The 18,476-nt window shown below is 43.9% G+C and overlaps 1 long non-coding RNA gene across 1 annotated transcript; it reads left to right on the plus strand.

The window, feature by feature from the left end:
• On the plus strand, positions 1 to 16,009 carry LOC117046474. Its single transcript, XR_004426578.1, has 3 exons — positions 1 to 46; positions 8,299 to 8,363; positions 15,881 to 16,009. It is a non-coding gene; the product is annotated as an uncharacterized LOC117046474 (long non-coding RNA).
• The last annotated feature ends 2,467 nt before the right edge of the window (positions 16,010 to 18,476 follow it).

An 18,476-nucleotide genomic window follows, 5' to 3' on the forward strand; every position in this document is an offset into this window, starting at 1 on the left:
TCAGGGTGAATATGACGGTGAAGACAAAGAAATGAATGAAAGAAAGGTAAAATAATTTACATCTTCAGTTTGGTTGGTGTTGGGCTTGAACGTGTCGATCCGTTCACTGCAACCAAGCCTTTGTGCTGGAAAATATACTGCAAACTGGACACAGTCCAGTCTGAAGCTCTCTTGCTCTTTCTCAGCTCCTGTTGATTTCAATAGTGTTTGCGTAGAGGAACTTTCCATTGGATTGTATCCATATTTGTTCCCCGCCACCCCAGTCTCCAAGTGGTGCAAGATTCCAGGGGTTCAGTGTCCTTGGAACAAGAGACAACAGAGACTATGGCAGAGACTTACATGGTTTATTTACACAGATATTCAACCTGAGCCTACAATGGAGGGGCTCACAGCATTAACACTCCAAGAGGGTCTTGCTTCTTTCTTCCCATAGTCACAGCCTTGTATTCCTGCAGAAATCAAGCACGGCTCTCCCTCTCTGGCTTCTGCCTGCTTCTAGCCCAGCTCACACACATCCCATGCTGGCTTTTGTCTTCCTTACTACCAGCCAGGTGAGGTAGGAGGACCATCTGCCACAAAGCATCTACCTTTCTTATACTAACCATACTTATAGCCTTTAACTCACCAAGAGACTTGCCTGGCCAAGTCAACAATGGAATCCTCCAGGACCCCAAGAATTACAGGGAACGCAGGCATCATGCAGGGAGAACCCCCCCCCCCAAACTCACAACAATATTGTGTTGCTATGACCTCTGTGTTATTCTTCCACCGGGTGTCTTCAGTATAACTTGTTTGTAAGGTAAAGGGACCCCAGACCATCAGGTCCAGTCATGTCCGACTCTGGGGTTGTGGCACTCATCTTGCTTTCCTGGCCGAGGGAGCCGGTGTACAGCTTCCGGGTCATGTGGCCAGCATGACAAAGCCACTTCTGGCGAACCAGAGCAGCGCATGGAAATGCCGTTTACCTTCCCACCGGAGCGGTACCTATTTATCTACTTGCGCTTTGACGTGCTGGGTGGGCAGGAGCAGAGACCGAGCAACGGAAGCTCACCCCGTCGTGGGGATTTGAACCGCCGACCTTCCGATTGGCAAGCCCTAGGCTCACTGGTTTAACCCACAGCACCACCCGCATCCCTCATAACTGTTTGTAGAAATGGTCAAATAGATATAATTTATGAAAGTTGCCTGTTAAAAAAAACCAATCTGCCATAGTTGCTTCCAGCGTTATATCCCATTCTAATAAAGAAACAAAAGCAGAACTACTAGTTTCATAATTGGAGAGGAACGGGAGTGATGCATTGATTTCAGAAAAAAGAAGAAGGAAGGTTATGGGTCATTTATATGCCCAGGCCATTTCCTGCACTGGAAGGTAGCAAGAGAAGATGAAGCATTTAAAACAGTCTGGAATTTGCTCCCAGTGCAGAAAATTGCTACTGAAAATTCCCTTAGTTGTTTACAGAACTTTAGGGGGAAGATAGCAGGGGAAGGGGGTTCAAGAAGAATACGATAAGATACGATACGATAATCTTTATTGTCATTGTCCCATACAGAACAATGAAATTGAAAAATCTGCACCTGGTTACCCCCCTAAAAACTCTGATGCCCCACTACTAAATACAGATACTCCCGTAGAGACTGCCTTACACTGCGTTTAAAACCAAAATCACTTTTGGATAGAAACTGTTTCTCAGGCGGCTAGTCCTGGTCTTTATAACCCTGTACCTTCTTCCAGAAGGCAGAAGCTGAAAGAGATCGTTTCCGGGGTGCGCACTATCCTGCACTATCTCTCCAGCTTTCTTCTGGCACCTGGAGGCATAGATTTGATCCAAGGTGGGAAGAGGGCACCCAATTATTCTCTCCGCAGTCCTTACAACCCTGGACAGCATTGTTTTTCCCCTGACCGTGCAACTCCCAAACCACACACACAGACCATAAGTTAATACACTCTCAACCGTACAATGGTAAAATGCCATCAACAGGTCCTCTGAGAGATTATTTTTCCGGGGGATTCTCAGAAGCTGCTATAGTTTAATATTTATTTGTTTTTTAATGATCCCCCCCCTCAAGTTTTTACCTGTTCTTAATTTATATGTAAGCTGTCTTGAGTCCCTGTCAGGGGAAAAGGCCTCGTATAAATGAAAATATAATAACAGTAATAATAGGGCCCTTATCCGGATTGGGAGCATATTCCAGATCAGAGTCCCACATATTCCCGCCCCCCTTAAAACCACATTAAGTACTTTTTAAAAAGCATGAATAACCTAATTTATACTTTGGCTCTCATTTTCCTCAGCTAAATGCTTTAACTTTTCATAATACAGTGGACGCTCGGGTTGCGAACGTGATCCGTGCAGGAGGCACGTTCACAAGCCGCAGCGCCGCATCTGCGCACGCACTGGTAATGATTTGGCACTTCTGCGCATGCACAAAGCACGATTTAGCGCTTCTGAGCATGAGTGCGCGCCGTTCATTCTGGTACTTCCAGGTTTGGTGCGGAGTGCAACCTGAAAACGCGTAACCCTCAGTGAACGCAACCTGAGATATAACTCTAAAGGAGATGGCCATTCATTTTCGATATTCTTCTTTTAGTCCATAACATCTTCCTTGAAATGGGATGGCCGACCCCATGCCTGTATATGTATTTTCTAAATGTGGCTACAACCAGTGCTTTTTTTCGGGGGGGGGGGGGCCGCAGGGGTACTCATGCCCCTAAACATTTTGTGAATCTTTGTACTCTTGTCCATTTACTGTATTTATTTTTCCCAATTTGAACTATAACACTGTGATTTTCTTGAGTCAAAATGACAGTACCCCTAAACTTTTTTTTTTTTAAAGAAACAAAAGCACTGGCCACAACTGTAGGTTGATACAGCAACATTAGCTTGTTCGCTGCCATCTCATTTCCTAATAATTCCTAGTGGTCCATTTGCTTTTATTCGCTCGGGTGAAAATGTTCCACATTTCTTCAGATTGAACTTCCTCGACAAAAGGTTAGTCAGGCCGCTGGTGCGTGTTTTAGCTGCCTTTCTGAAGTCTCAGAGGTCTTGCTTACCACTGCACCATACCTTGCGGTGAGTCTTCCCCTTGTTTGCCTTGCTTTCCATCCTGAACGGTGAAAGATTGCCAGGCTCCTTGAATACTGCAAGTTGCTAAATGTGCCAAATGGACAGGAAAGTTTCCTGGTGGGATTGCCCCCCCCCAGGAGAGTTTTGCAACACAGCATCTGGCCACTAAGGGGTGCTGAAAATCCACAAATGGATAACGTGTTGTCAGAGATCCATAAGCCATCAGTAAATGGAGGCGCGTAAAGCCTGAATAAATATATCCGTCGTTTTTTATCTGTGTCCTCCCCAAGTAAAGGTAGCTGGAACTTTCTTCTGGAGGGCAAAATGCTGACATAGCAGCTAATCTTGCAAGGACTAACTGGATATCGCAGCAAAAAGTGGAAACGCTACTTTAAAAAGACTTAGTGCCTGGAAAAATATTCACCCCCAGAAGTTGGGCTGCCCTTCTCCTTAACCTGCCCATTTAGGTCCTCTTATGAAGTGTTAAGTATTAAAAACATAAAAGGTCCTTTCCAGAAATACTGCATTGATTGCTCACACATGTTTCTATGGCCCAGCCGTAAGACTTGACTATAGAATTTCTACGTATAACATCATCTGTTTTCTATCTGAACCTGAATAGTTTCAGTGTTTAATTTCCTGAAATGCCCTGATCAGGTTTAAAGTGAAGGGAGACATTTTTTTTAAAAAACGGTTTTTCAACCCCATACCCTTTTGATGCTGTTTCCTTTAAGGTACATAATGCAGCTTCCATTTCCTTGTAGTGTGTGGCCCTCAGACAAAGGTAGACTGACACTAGCGGGGTTTTATTTTCTTGTAAGGAAGCCCCCTTGATTAAGATTTGTGTACCAACTCATAAAGCAGTTAAAGGTAAAGGGACCCCTGACCGTTAGGTCCAGTCGCGGACGACTCTGGGGTTGCGGCGCTCATCTCGCGTTACTGGCTGAGGGAGCTTCCGGGTCATGTGGCCAGCATGACTAAGCCGCTTCTGGCAAACCAGAGCAGCGCACGGAAACGCTGTTTACCTTCCCGCCTGAGCGGTACCTATTTATCTACTTGCACTTCGATGTGCTTTCGAACTGCTAGGTTGGCAGGAGCAGGGACCGAGCAATGGGAGCTCACCCTGTTGTGGGGATTCAAACCGCCGACCTTCTGATCGGCAAGCCCTAGGTTCAGTGGTTTAACCCACAGCACCACCCGCATCCCTTTCATAAAGCAAAGGCCAGTCCTCCCCCCAAAAAAACTTGTTTAATAATACATAGATCCATTTGATCAATTAACAAAATATAAACATAAATTAACTTGTTAATCTTCCATTGTTATTATGTCTTATTTGGTAATGTTTCACTGTAAAATAAACCAATTTTGTATCACACTACCAGTTTAAGCAAAGGCCAGTCCTAATCAACCACCTTCGGGTTCTTGTTGTGGGAAAAAACAAACGATGCAAATATTCATAGAACTGCAGAGTTGGAACAGACCCCGAGGGTCATCTAGTCCAACCCCCTGCAATGTATTCATGACAGAGTCATCCAACTCTGCTTAAAAACCTCCAGTGATGCAGAATCTGCCACCTTTCCACCGTCCAACAGCTCTTGCTGTCAGCAAATTCTTCCTGATGTTTAGTTTCCTTTCTTGCAATTTGAATCCCTTGGTTCAGGTCCTACCCTCTGTGTCAAATGAAACGCAGAATTCAGGAAAACCAGTGATTTTACGAAACTTTGGTTCAGCCTCAATGGGATATTTCCTTAAAAATGATTTAATAGTGAGAACATTCTTATTTAATCCGTCTTGGTGCACTTGCTCTCACTAATACCGGTTCAGCTTTCTTGTTTTCTCCGGATGCCAGCAAACTAGTGAGCGTGATGGATCACAATGATCCATGGCCGGTTAGATTTATCTGTGTGATGATGTGCCTGAGGACAACAATTCCCAGATTAGCTGGCTGGGCGATCTCAAAAAAAAAATAAGGAATCCCATCAATGAATGCAATTCAGTTTTGGCTACAAAGGAAGCCAGTTGAGAATGAGATCAAGAGGGGGAAATATGAATTAATCAAAAAAAAATTTTCACAGTCACTGCCGAAATAATGACAAGAGAGGCAAGCACTTTTCAACATTGCAATAATATTCCTTAAAAAGAAGAGGCAGTGAGTCGTTTTGTCCCAACAATTCTCATTGTAAATATACAGGTGAAACTCGAAAAATTAGAATATCGTGGAAAAGTCCATTTATGTAAGCAATTGTTTTCATTAGCTACTGGAGCTGAATATATGAGATAGACTCAGGACATGCAAAGCGAGATATGTCAAGCCTTTGCTTGTTATAATTGTGATGATTATGGCGTGCAGCTGATGAAAACCCCAAAGTTGAGATTGTTAATTTGGGGTATTCCCCATCTTACTTTAATGACACATGTTAATTTATCATTAATAGCTATATCCCAAACCTCTTTGTACCATTCTTCCATTACATATTGTGCTGGTCCCTTCCACTTGAATTACTGAAAGAAATGAACCTTTCCACGATATTCTAATTTTTCGAGTTTCACCTGTTCTATAGAAAAGCTGCAACTCCAATATTTTCAGCAACATTTCCCATCTTGATAGGTGGCTACGCAGGCTGCCCCTATTGTTTGTTTTAATATATACTAGAAATACATAATTATCTCACAATATATTATCATTCTTATAAGTCAGTAACGAACCTTACTCATTGCAGTATGCAGAATAGTGGGCATTTAATTTTCTTTTCAGTGCAATTTTATCCATGTTTGCTCCGATGCAAGTTCCAATAGTAATCATGTTTAAGATTGGACAAGGTTGCATCCAGCCAGATGGGCGGGGTACAAATAATAAATATTATTATTATTATTCCTAAGATTAATAATAATAATAATAATAATAATAATAATAATAGTTTTATTTATACCCCGCCCTTCCCGATTAAAAAATCGGGCTCAGGGCGGCTAACAGCAAATATAAAAACATTGATTAAAAGCGACTTAAAAGACAGCTTTAAAACAGCATAAAATACAACATAAATGTAGCATCCGTGTCAATAAAATTCAAAAAATTCGGGGTCATTTTTTTGGGGGGGGGACCCAGTTCAGTAAACTCACCGAAATCCCTGGTGTTGACTAACTCGTTCATTGATTCTAGTGGATCGTCTCTGTATATGACTTAGTTGGATTACATAGCCTGCACATACCGGTAGTTGTTTTAAAAGACGATACCCTGGAAAGGTCATTGAGGAGCAATGATGTGTGAGGAACAGTTGCCAGGAAACTGGAACACACGCGGTACATAAGGGGTGTGCCATTCATTCAGAACTTCCACTGACACCTTGTCTGAATTTATTGTAAACCCTATTCAGTTATAGTTGTGTCCAGGGCATGCAGCCCGATTTGACAATGTTTATTTGGAATGCAAGCCCCACTGCTTTCAGCTGGGTAAACTATAAGATAGGTAAAGCTAAAGGGACCCCTGACCATTAGGTCCAGTCGTGGATGACTCTGGGGTTGCGGTGCTCATCTCGCGTTACTGGCCGAGGGAGCCGGCGTACAGCATCCGGGTCATGTGGCCAGCATGTCAAAGCCGCTTCTGGCGAACCAGAGCAGCGTACGAAAACGCCGTTTACCTTCCCACTGGAGCGGTACCTATTTATCTACTTGCACTTTGACGTGCTTTTGAACTGCTAGGTGGGCAGGAGCTGGGACTGAGCAACGGGAGCTCACCCCGTGGCGGGGATTCGAACCGCTGACCTTCTGACCAGCAAGCCCTAGGCTCTGTGGTTTAACCCACAGCGCCACCTGGGTCACAAACGACAAATAAATGCACATTATTTATCTAGTCCCTACTCTGCCCCTTCCTGTTTAGCCTTTTTGGGTTTATTTGCTTAGATTACAACCCAAGATTGTATTGTGTATAGACTCGGGATTATCTGAAGCACACTAAGTGGCAATAAACCCCATTGCAAGTCAGGTGCCACCCCAACCCCTGTCAAGGTGCCAGGGCAAATAACCAGAACACAACCTATTGAAACGGACCAGAATTTTATTGACTGTAGAAAAGTAAGCAGTGTTGGCGTGGCATTGAGATAAGGCAGGTGAATCAGTGAGAAAGAAATTTCAGTGATTGAAGCCTTACTGTCAGCTGAATAGCTTTGCGTGTCGAGGTCCCCAAACCACCCCTCAAGTAAAACACACTTCACACCAGATATAAGTTTAAGGTTTTTGGCATTAATTTGGCCACAACTAACTGAATACAAAATAAGTGAGTGGTTGCTTAGGCATTGGTTAAGACTATCTGTCCCTCTGGGGACAGAACTGACATCCACCCGCCTGTGGAGTCAGTATAGGGGAAAACGCTTTGGGGAGATAATGTGCGCCCGTTCTCCCTTGCGTGGGCCCTGTCCCCCGACCAGGGGAAACGGACAAGCATGGTGAGCCCCTGGATTCCTTTAACGGAATTCCCCTTGCAGCAGCAGCCTTGAAGGGGCAGCCACAGCCAACCTGCCCCTTCGCAGCATAGGAGGGGCAACCACAGCCAATTCTGCCCCTCCTCAACCCATTTATAACCAATGCTTAACCACCAACCTTACAAGTTGTGACTAATTGCTACGCAGTAGGCGAAAACCAGATGGCACAAGCCAATCAGCCAAGTGGAAAAATTCCTACCAGGCCCCTGCTCCAACGCAGACGACCCCATGACAGGCATAGCAAGGTCAATGCAGAGGCCTAATGACAGGGCGGGAGGGCGGGCGATCCGCTGCACGAAGCCAGGAGGGCTCCGACGCTGAGTGCAGGGTCATTTATAGGCTCTGGACTGTCCATCAACAAATTGCAACATATGAATCTCCGCAATGACAGCCAGAGCCCAATCACAGTAGTGGCCATCTAGACTAACCCACCCAGCAGCAGAGGGGTGACTTGCTTTGTCTGATAATTAACGTCAGTGGTTAATTTTGAAAGAGGGGTGTTGGGCCTTCTTTCTCCACATAGCAAGCATCTTCTTCCTCAGATACTCTGCATTTTAATCCAGCTGTTCATATATGTGCTACATGACACGCTTTTTGTGATTATTTTGCATGTTCTGGAGCATGTTCAGGTTTCGAACCTGAGCTCACATCTCATGGGACTCAGACATGGCTCCATTTAAGCCCTGAAACTTCCTTGGGGGGGGGTCATTTAAATGCAGTATATCAACAGTGTATCTATTTCCTTCCCCCCACAGCTGCTGTATCAAGAATGGGCACGATATGGATCGTTTTACAAGTTTCAGCCTATTGATCTTGTAAGGTAATTAATTGCGCAGCAACGGCTTCTTGGCAAAATTGTGAAGTTCCTTCTTTGGCAAAACTGGGAAAGTTGCACTGGTTTTCACTAGGGGATGATTCTGGTCAGTGGGGCCTTGCATCGGGAGGTGGGCGGTTAGCCTCTCCCTTTCCATCGTACTAAATCACAGATTTTATTGCAGAAGATTTAATGAAAGGTGACATTAATGAAAGGTGATTCGAAGGTTCTGAGTTAGATTCTGAGAGGCGAAGTCATCGAGAGACTTTTGCATCCCCGTCTCCTAGCAGTCAAAGGGATTTCCTCTTTCTGTTTAGGAAAATATTTACCACCCAGTACAATTAACTGCTCAGTTCCATACCCCCCCCCATTCCTCAGATGAAAATAGGGACATTTCTCACTCCCTTGCAACTGACCCTCCTCAACCTCCCATATATTGTGACCCTGTCATTTCCACCACCACTATATCAATGGGACACAGCACACACACCCTACACTGTCCTGAGAAAACCCCTTAATCCTGATTTTATTTGATTTTATTCTTTGGTAGACTGGAAAACACACATCAATAAACAAATTTTAGAAAGGGGAAAGATTAGGCGCAGATGCACAAAGCATTTTTTATATATATAAAAAAATCAAGACTCCTTGCGCTGTGCTCCAACTTTCTTCACCGCCCAGGGCAGCCCTGTCCTCTGCCGGCCCCTCAGAGCCGGCCCATCACACAAGACTGAGCCATAGCCTCTCCTGCTCTCCAACAGCTGCTTGCTATGAGCTGCCCAAGCAGGCTAATAATAATAATAATAATAATAATAATAATAATAATAATAATAATAATAATAATTTATTTATACCCCGCCCATCTGGCTGGGTTTCCCCAGCCACTCTGGGCAGCTTCCAACAGAATGTTAAAATGCAACAATCTATTAAACATTAAAAGCTTCCCTAAACAGGGCTGCTTTCAGATGTCTCCTAAAAGTCTGGTAGTTATTTTTCTCCTTGGCATCTGGTGGGAGGGCGTTCCACAGGGTGGGTGCCACTACCGAGAAGACCCTCTGCCTGGTTCCCTGTAACTTGGACTCTCGCAGTGAGGGAACCACCAGAAGGCCCTCGGCACTGGACCTCAGTGTCCGGGCAGAATGATGTGGGTGGAGACGCTCCTTCAGGTATACTGGACCGAGGCCGTTTAGGGCTTTAAAGGTCAGCACCAACACTTTGAATTGTGCTCGGAAACGTACTGGGAGCCAGTGTAGGTCTTTCAAGACCAGTGTTATGTGGTCTCGGCGGCCGCTCCCAGTCACCAGTCTAGCTGCCGCATTCTGGATTAGTTGTCGTTTCTGGGCTACCTTCAAAGGTAGCCCCACATAGAGCACATTGCAGTAATCCAAGCGAGAGATAACTAGAGCATGCACCACTCTGGCAAGACAGTCCGCGGGCAGGTAGGGTCCTAGCCTGCGTACCAGATGGAGCTGCCCTGGACACAGAATTAACCTGCACCTCCATGGACACCTGTGAGTCCAAAATGACTCCCAGGCTGCGCACCTGGTCCTTTAGGGGCACAGTTACCCCATTCAGGACCAGGGAGTCCTCCACACCTGCCCGCCTCCTGTCCCCCAAGAACAATACTTCTGTCTTGTCAGGATTCAACCTCAATCCATTAGCCGCCATCCATCCTCCAACCGCCTCCAGACACTCACACAGGACCTTCACCGCCTTCACTTCATCCTCCTCCTTGAGCTCAGCAGCAACAACAACACTGGTGTGGGAAATAGGGACATTCCACGATCAAATCAGAAACCAGGGCTGTTGTAATTCCATCATCATGTTTAAATAGTGTGTAAAAAGAACTTCCATTAATTCAAATGTTTGGTTATATAATCTAGAGATGCATAACCTTTTAAAAACTGTGGGCCACAGTCCCTATGGGCAGTGAACAGGGCCAAAGGCAAACGTAGAAGGGGCAGCCCCCACACCAGCCACAAACGTCCACCCACCCCCCACCCTATTCACACACAGCCCATGTTCCCCTTTCTCAGCACTGAGCAGGGAAATGCAGGGAATGGCCATTGGAGGAAAAGAGCAATCTCTTGTTGCATCAGCAGTTCACTTCCATGCTGGAGGAGCATCAGGCCTAGCTAGCAAGTTGTTGAGACTGAGAGTGTAGCCTAGAACATAATTCAGCGGTGCATCCTGCAGGAAGTACAGGATCCGCAAACAGGTCCGTGTGGAAAGGGTTCCCTGCAAATAGGAAGTTTGAAAACCACAACACGGAGGCATGCGTCTGTAAGGCAGCACCCAGGCGGAGTGAAGTTATGAGACAGCATTTGGATTCCCCCTCCTGTGCTCAAGAACTGCTCCTGCCAGAGCTTTTCTAGTTACCTTTTGCCAGGTCTTGCAACAGATCTGACTTCTCCTTACCATTCTGTTGTGTAACACAGGTAAGTAGCCGCGCACCATATGACTCATGGTTGCGTGAATGTGGGAGGTTGAAAGAGAGAGGCTGGGACAGAGGTATGCAAGAAACCAAATAAGCATCCCAAATAGGTGACTCAGCAACATTTAGTGTATTTTTTAAAAATCTTGCCCCTTTCTGTCCTAAAGGCATTTCAAATTCTTTCCAGTCTATGTCACACATCAAAATGCTGTTCCAGATGGCCCATGCATGTAAAATGCATCTCTCCCCCCCCCTTTTTATTATCCCTCAACTCCTTCTTTATTCAAATTTGGGTTGCCATTCCAGTCCAGCAAACCCTTTCACCACTTTGCTCAACACCTCTAGGAAACTCCCCAGCAGAGCGTGCAGTCGAACCCTCTAACCCTCCGCCCATGGTTGTCTCCAGCAATTGCTACCCAATGGCATATTGCCTCTGACCTTGGATGTTAAATTTGGCTCTCTTGGTTAACAGGCATCGCCAGACATCTCCATGAATTTGCCCAATCCTCTTTTCAATCCAGCTACATCGCGAGAAAGCAAATTTCCTAAATTAATTATTGGTTGTATGAAGAAGCATTTTCCCTTTGGTTTTCCTGAATCTATGGCCTATCAACTTAATTAAGTGACAATGAGGTCTAATGTTATGGGAAAACAAGAGCATTTCGCTCTGTATATCTTTGTACCTTTGATACACCCTGTGCCTGACTCAATTCCAATGGTCAAAATAAATAAAATAAAAAATTCTTTCCAGTAGCACCTTAGAGACCAACTAAGTTTGTACTTGGTATGAGCTTCCGTGTGCATGCACACTTCTTCAGATACACTGAAACGGAAGTAATGGGTCATACATAGGATAATTTATTGTGGGTTGTGCCTTAATTAACTCTCGGTGAGTATTTATACCTGCTTTTTATAAAAAAAAAAAAACACAAAACACTTTTGACAGTGCCCTTTGCTCTGCAAGTAAACTCAGTGAACTGTACTTTTGAACATATATAAGTAGGGTTTTGCTGCTGATCTCCTAAAGATCTTTCCATGTTCTAGTCACAACTCCTCACCCACAATAATACAACAACAGGACGCAACATGGACACTGGTACCAGAGCCTGCAATAAACCCAGATGCCAACTTTGCTGCCACATAAACCCAGACAACACCATTACTGGCCCCAACAACATCAAACATACCATCTCAGGACTATTTAATTGCTCATCTTCTAACATTGTGTATGCCATCAAATGCCAACAGTGCCCTTCAGCTCTCTATATTGGACAAACAGGCCAAACCCTACGCCAAAGGGTAAATGGACATAAATCTGATATCAGGAATCACAAGACAGAGAAACCAGTAGGAGAACACTTCAATCTCCCAGGACATTCTATTGTTGTTGTTGTTGTTGTTCAGTCGTTCAGTCGTGTCCGACTCTTCGTGACCCCACAGACATTCTATACAAGATCTCAAAGTAGCTGTCTTATTACAAAGGAATTTCAGAAATAGACTGAAAAGAGAAGTTGCTGAATTGCAACTCATTTTGTTGTTGTTGTTCAGTCGTTCAGTCGTGTCCGACTCTTCGTGACCCCATGGACCAGAGCACGCCAGGCACCCCTATCCTCCACTACCTCCCGCAGTTTGGCCAAACTCATGCTAGTTGCTTTGAGAACACTGTCCAACCATCTCATCCTCTGTCGTCCCCTTCTCCTTGTGCCCTCCATCTTTCCCAACATCAGGGTCCTTTCCAGGGAGTCTTCTCTTCTCATGAGGTGGCCAAAGTACTGGAGCCTCAACTTCAGTGAGCACTCAGGGCTGATTTCTTTAAGGATGGATAAGTTTGATCTTTTTGCAGTCCATGGGACTCTCAAGAGTTTCCTCCAGCACCATAATTCAAAAGCATCAATTCTTTGGCGTTCAGTCTTCTTTATGGTCCAGCTCTCACTTCCATACATCACTACTGGGAAAACCATAGATTTAACTATACAAACCTTTGTCGGCAACTCATTACCAGACTAAAAACCATGGAGAGACCTGGTCTGGACAAAGCCATTGGATTCTTATCTCATTATACATGACAAAGCTATCTTTAGCCATCTCACCCCTTGCTTTTTCCTTTAAGACTAATTGCAGTCATTAACAGTCATCAACAGGTTTTCCACACGCATCAGCCAATCCCCCATTCCCACCACCCTTCTGAGTAATACCCCTCCTCCCTCTCTCACTACATATAAGGGTCTGGTGACTTCTGTTTTGGTGTATCTGAAGAAGTGTGCATGCACACGAAAGCTCATACCAAGAACAAACTTAGCTGGTCTCTAAGGTGCTACTGGAAGGAATTTTTTAATTTTAATTTTTTTGTTTTGTTTTTCCATGTTCTGTACATCTTGTTTCTGTCTCTCTGGCAAATCATCTTAAATATTGATTTAAATTCTGGACCACATTGCTTGGACTCAGAAGAGGCAGGTCCCTCCAAAATACCATGGATCTCTTGATTTAGAAACAAAACTAATTGGACTTTATGCTCCGAATGCCAACCTTTTTACAATTTTGCTCTTTTCTTTTCTGAGGCTTCTTCAAATTTTATTTGCTTAATGAAATAAAATAAAATACCAGACACATCTACAGGGGAAGAGAACTTGTTGAGAGTACAAGGCACAATGATCTGAATCATGCAAACAAAAGAGAATGTCCAATCCTGAGCTTTTTCACTCTTACAGTTTTATAAAGATCTCTTTAGTTCTAACTTTGTGATACAGGGGGAATAGAAATGAGACAATTAATGTCTAATGCATTGCAAATGAGCTGAAAATTGCTAGGGTTTAAATGTCATCCATCGTTTCCCAAGCGTAAGCATGAACTATCTAGGATTAGCAACTAGACGCACTTGCCACTTGTTATGGCTTTATCTGTGTTTTTTTTTCTCTCTCTCTCTTTCTCTGTCTGTTTCTCCGTTCATGCTCATCGCTCATTCTTTTGTCTAAAGCAGATCTTAAGCCTTTATAATATCTGTCTGTTCTGGTTAATCTGGTATGACTAAGTGATACGTTGACAACACGACAATGTTAACAATTATAATGCTGTGTTTAATAATACATAAACATGTCCTAATTTCCCCCCCTCCTAAATATTTAAAGGAACTTGATTGTTTCAAACTTCTTTGTCTATAAATTTACTGCTCACTGAACAGATGAATGTAACCTTTCCGGCAAACCCTCAGAGAAGATACTTGGCAATTAGAAAAAATTAGAAAAAAATAAATAAATGCCAGCAATTGTGTATTGCCAAAAGGGAATAAGCAGGGCTGGCCAACATCTTTTTGCTATCCCAGGCTGCTGCATGGCGTGAAATACCCTAGAACTTCCCTTGATCTTATAGTAAAGCATTCTGGCAATGGGGGCTGAAAACTGTGCTGCCCATTTACGCCAGGAAAAGAGATGTTAGCCTGGGAATTAAGTCGGTAGGTCACCCATAAGCATAGCTGTCAAGTTTCGGATTTGAAAATAAGGGATCAGCAGCCTCACCTATCCCGGGGACAGTCACATGGCAGTGGTGGGTGGAGCCAGAAGCAAAAGTGGGCGGCACTGGTGTGAACGCCCGCAGTGGGCTTACTGTATTTTGGAAACGCTGCCCGTGGGCTACGACGCCTGTAAACACAGGAAATGGCTCCCGCTTGCTTTGAGGCTGCCAGGAGGCGAGGTCTTCCCAGTCTCTGGCCAGCAGGGGGAGGGAAAGGAGCTGCTTCCTTTGAAAAAACGGGAAATTAAAGGGATATAAAAAATAAAGGATAGCAGCGGGAAACTGCTTGAAATAAGGGAGATTCCCGGTGAAAATGGGATACTTGACAGCACTGCCCATAAGAGGGTCGTGCTAGAGTAGATTTCCTTCATTGATTTGATACCTGTAAGGGTCCAGTGGTGCTCCTCACGAGTAAAAGGCGATGACTCAGAATCTGTATATTTACATCAGTTTGTTATACAGATATGTACAAGTCAGAGCTCAAATTCCATGGCCGTCTTAGTCACTCTCAGATTCCGGAAGTGGTGCCCCAACAAAACAACCAAGTCTCCTCCTTTCCTCCTCCCATAGTTGGGGCGACGGAACTACCGATTCCCCCTCCGTCCCTGAACTGCTGAGTTGGTGTCGGGACTCTGCAACTTCTGACTGCCCTTCCACCACAGAACTCTCTCCCTGCCTGTCGCTCCCACAGGAAGTCTCTGGGCTTCTCTGGTGGTGCTGGGTACCTTAAACATCAGGGGTCCCTCCCTCCACCTCAGCTGGCTCCCCGCTGCCTCCGGAGGATCCCCTGACATATCTAGATGTCTACCCTGCCTTAATCGAGATCACTCAAGTATAGAACCTTTTGGGTTTGGTGCAGAGGCTAAGCAGATACTGCAAGATGAGGGGCTATTCCATGGTGTAGCATTTGTGTAGCCCAGTATGTGATTAATAATAATAATAATAATAATAATAATAATAATAATAATAATAATAATATTTTATTTATACCCCGCCCTTCCCCGCCAAACCGGGCTCAGGGCGGCTAACACCAATAAAATCACAACAAAAAAAACATAAAAACGATCAATTTAAAATAACAGATTAAAATACAATTTAAAATTAAATCTAAACTGCAGCCTCATTTTTAAGTAGCCCACCAATCACACCAAAAGAAGGAAACATCAGGGTTAAAAGGCCAGGTGGAACAGCTCCGTCTTGCAGTCCCTGCGGAAAGATGCCAAATCCCGCAGGGCCCTGGTCTCTTGTGATAGACTGTTCCACCAAGTCGGGGCCAGTACTGAGAAGGCCCCGGCCCTAGTTGAAGGCAACCTAGCATCCTTCTGGCTCGGGACCTCCAACAAATTATTATTTGAGGACCTTAAGGTACTACCCGGGACATACCAGGGGATGGTAGATGAGTCCATAGCAAAAAGCGAGTTCACTTTCTTTTCATATCTTGCACATCAAAGCAGTTTTACTTATCTGTTTTACAATGGGTGGTTAACCGAACTGTTTGTAAAAAGACATTGATACTGTTGAGGAAACCCTAGAAGGACTGTTAACAGTCTTTTGAAATTTACATTATGTTTTCTTTCTTTAGAAAGTATTTTGGAGAAAAAATTGGAATGTATTTTGCCTGGCTGGGCTTGTACACAGAGTTTCTTATTCCATCCTCGGTAGTTGGAATCATCGTGTTCCTGTACGGATGCTTAACCATTGAAAGTGACGTTCCTAGGTAAGATTGCACACCGTTTACCTTCCCGCCGGAGCGGTACCTATTTATCTACTTGCACTTTGACGTGCTTTCAAACTGCTAGGTGGACCGAGCAACGGGAGCTCACCCCGTCACGGGGATTCAAACCCCCGACCTTCTGATCAGCAAGCCCTAGGCTCTGTGGTTTAACCCACAGCGCCATCCGCGTCTCCTCAGGAGTACCTTCACCTTAATGTTCTCTGAACAATGCCTAGCTACTGTAAGCATGATGATTGTGGTCACAATTATTGCTATTAAATAAATATTGTAGTGATTTTGCAATCTTGGTGAAAGACAAGCAAACATATTAGAAGCTGTGCAGTTTCCCAGTTACACTATAAATGTGACTTCTGTCCTTTAACTCCGTATTGTACATTCTGAAACTGTGCTATCATTCGGCGAGGTGTACTGAAAGTAACATTACTGTGGGTACAAAAAAGGCCCCACCTTTCCAACAAGAATGTAATTTCCTTGTCTTACAAAAATACTCTCTTATAATATCTAAAGTGGTGGAGTTTTTGGCAAAACTGTATCTGTAGCACCCTCTGCTGTCTTCTTGCCATAAGAATGTTGTTTTTGTATTTTAAAAGAGGGGTGATGAACTTTGGCCCTCCAGATGTGGCCAAACTAGGTATATTGAGAGCTGTCATTCAAGAATATTTGGAAGTCCATTTAGATTTATTTATTGTCATTGTCCGTATATACACAGTATACACAACAACGAAAATCAAACACCCAAAGACCGGATTTACCATACACATTTGCACATATCTCCAACACTCTCATCCTTATTAAAACATAATCTATTAAAACATAACATAATCCAGAGTATAACATAACCTATTAAAAGCATAGCATAACCTAAAAGCCTGTCTCATTCCTTACTACTCACTGCTTACTATTACTTACTACTGACCCTGAGATCATTATTAAGTGCAATCAAAGCTCTTGGATAGAAACTATTCAGAAGGCGTGTGGTTCGAGTTTTCATTATCCTGTATCTTCTGCCCGAAGGCAACAGTTCAAAAAGGTTGTGAGCAGGATGGGTGGGATCTCTCAGGATGTTGTGTGACTTCTTCAAACAGCGAGACGTGAAGATCTCGTCCAGGGTTGGTAGTTGGAGCCCAATAACATTCTGGGCAATTTTAATTATTCTCTGTAAAGCTTTTTTATCCGTTACAGAGCTGCTCCCATACCACGATAGTATACTATAGGTTAAGACACTCTCAATGGTACTGTGATAATAGGACAGGAGTAGGTGCTGAGATAGATTCAATCCCCTGAGCATTCTCAGGAAATACAACCTCCCCTGCACCTTCCTCACAGCCATATTAATATTTACAGTCCATGAGAGGTCCTCGGAGATGTAAATGCCCAGGTATTTAAAACTGCCAACCCTCTCCACCTCCTCGCCATTTATGTGCAATGGTAAAAATACACTTTTCTTTCTCCTAAAGTCAATTATAAGTTCTTTGGTTTTTTTGGTGTTAAGCATAAGATTATTTTCTTTACACCATTGAATTAACCCCTGTACTTCTTTCCTATAAGCAGACTCATCATTCTCACTAATGAGCCCCACCACTGTTGTATCATCCGCAAATTTGATGATTGTGTTGGAATTATACAGTGGGGTGCAATCACATGTGTACAGGGAATAAAGAAAGGGGCTTAACACACATCCCTGAGGAGCTCCTGTGCTTAATACTAGGGTAGAAGAATAGTAAGATCCCATTCTCACTGTCTGCGGCCTATCAGTCAGGAAATTCCTTACCCACAAACAGATCTTCTGATGTATACCCAGATTGGTCATTTTAAAAAATAACCTGTCTGGTAAAATTGTATTAAAAGCAGAACTATAATCCACGAACAACAGCCTTGCGTAGGTTCCCTGTTGTTCTAGATGACTCAGTACAGTATGAACAGCAATAGAGATAGCATCATCAGTAGATCTATTACTTCTGTATGCAAACTGGAACGGGTCCAAGGCTTCTCCACCCAGTTTTAAAAGGTTCGATGCTACTGTTACTTTTGAAGGAGAAACATGCTTTTATGCTCGCTGTATTTCAACTGCTCACGCTGAGTGTCGGTCTCTTCGTATTTTGCGGAGTTTCTTGTAAGTCCTGCTCAGAGAAATTGAGTATCGCTGGTAGATTTGTGATAGCTCAGAATGCAAAGGTCATGTGTTTCTAACTGCTTCTTGATGCAGGACGTTCTGAACAGGAAAAACCGTTCAGAGAAAGGGCTGAGGGTATTTATGAAAAGAAGCAATAGAAACTAAGTTTGAGGTGGCAAATGTGACAATTGGCTGAGAGGAAGCGGAGAACCAGAGAGGGCTTGCCAGATTTCGGAGGCTTTGTAAAGGAACAGCATCTCTTTCTCTGGGGATTAAGCTGTGCCTTCACCTATGTCTACCCTTTTATATTTGCAAATAAATAGGAACAGG

This window comes from Lacerta agilis, chromosome 5 (genome assembly GCF_009819535.1).
Source record: "Lacerta agilis isolate rLacAgi1 chromosome 5, rLacAgi1.pri, whole genome shotgun sequence".
NCBI classification, from domain to species: Eukaryota; Metazoa; Chordata; class Lepidosauria; order Squamata; family Lacertidae; genus Lacerta; species Lacerta agilis.